Below are 1658 nucleotides of genomic sequence, written 5' to 3' on the forward strand. Positions count from 1 at the left end.
TACCTAAATGAGCTTGTGGCTCACTTATTACCAAGGTCATTTATTTATAAGAAGGATCTTGCCAACTCACAACTCTGGTCTGAATGTGTTTGGTTATCTAATATCTGTGAGTGCATATTAAATTGCATTTTACAATAATGGTGGCAGCAAGCCGATGCTCCTGAATTATATCATGGCATCTTTAAAACACCATCATGTTACACAGATCTAGGTGCCTGTGACTACTGCCAGGAGCCAGAGGACATCAGTGTTAAGGAGTGTCCTCTTCTATGACCACATGGCCTGCCATTTTATCTGATCGAATGCCATCTGTTCATCCTGCTGCCATTCTCTAGGGTAACTGGGTTAAAACTACAAGACATTAAAAATAGTTACATTGCTTACTGTATTTTTAATTGACTGGATATTTATATCAGTGACTTTTCTCTCATATGGCTATTTATTAAAATAGTTTTTGTGGCCTTGTTTTAAGAGGTAACTATTTAACTCTGTTATGTTGCATGGCTCACAGTCTTAGTTAAGAAAAGTTCCCTACAGTTTATTAAACAATCTAGGAAATGGTGGAATATTCACATATTCATAATTAAAAGAGTACATATTATAATAAGAACCTATATAGTCTTGAGGTTAAGAGCACTGGTTCCCAAGTCAGATTGCCAAGGTTAGAATCCCAGCTTCACCTCTTACTAGTTCTGTGAATCTGGGCAAGTTACCTTACCGTATTTAATTGTCCTCATCTGTAAAATAATGACAATAATTGTGTGTACATCATTGGGTTGTTAGGAAGATTCAGTGAGCTAATCCTTGTAAAAAATCAAATGTATTACTTGACGTACAATAACCCCTCAATAAATATTAGCAATTATTATCAAGAATCATCACAGTTTGGTATTAATCTCAAATTTTTATGAAAAAGCTTTGAGAACTGAACATTTATTCCATTTTAGATGGAATGTGCTATATAGAGAAACATTACAAGATGAATCCAATTTCTCAAATGTACTTCATTTGATTTTAAATATATTCCATATCCATATTTTAAGAATGATCCATTTTTATGCCTTTTCTTCAGTATATTATGCAGTGTTTTATTATTGCATGTCATTTCCTGAAATCCTGTGAACCAAAATGTCACTGATGAGCACATACAAAAACACTGCTACAGCCTCACAGAAAGCAAACAGAACTTCTATTTTATGACTTGTTTAAAAGGATAATTTATCTTATAAATGCTAAAAAGCATTTCTATAGGGAGTGAAGAAATAATGCATACTCAGTATACTGCTTTCATTATTGCTGGTTTAGGCACTTCTAGAGGCCTTTTTGACTCTCATTTTTATGCAGACAATAAAACTCAGGTTATAATTACTACAAAAATCTAGATTTAGGAGAAAAGAAAGCCAAAAAGGTTAATATGCAGACTTTAGAATTAGGGACATAAACTCCTTTGCCTGATGATGGTACATTTAACTCAAATCTTTAGAAACTCAGTTGGCTGAGCTCTTTTAGGTCCCACCCACTGCCTAAGAACAACCGATACCCTATTCAGCAAAATGCAGGCCTGATTGGCCAAATTCACTCCATTTATTCACTGCACTATTTGTGTTTTCTATGTACTAATTTCCCTCTTGGGTATGCTGTTTTTCAGTATTATGAAA

The 1658-nt window shown here is 34.1% G+C and overlaps 1 protein-coding gene across 1 annotated transcript in view; it reads right to left on the reverse strand.

The window, feature by feature from the left end:
- Positions 1-1658, reverse strand: part of LOC105819089 (potassium/sodium hyperpolarization-activated cyclic nucleotide-gated channel 1) — a gene marked incomplete at its 3' end in the record, with an annotated part of 434216 nt that overhangs the window by 386735 nt on the left and 45823 nt on the right. The gene's annotated exons all lie outside the window — the stretch shown is intronic.

The sequence above is a fragment of the Propithecus coquereli genome, unplaced genomic scaffold, assembly GCF_000956105.1.
Source record: "Propithecus coquereli isolate 6110/MARCELLA unplaced genomic scaffold, Pcoq_1.0 Scaffold47, whole genome shotgun sequence".
Lineage (NCBI taxonomy): Eukaryota > Metazoa > Chordata > Mammalia > Primates > Indriidae > Propithecus > Propithecus coquereli.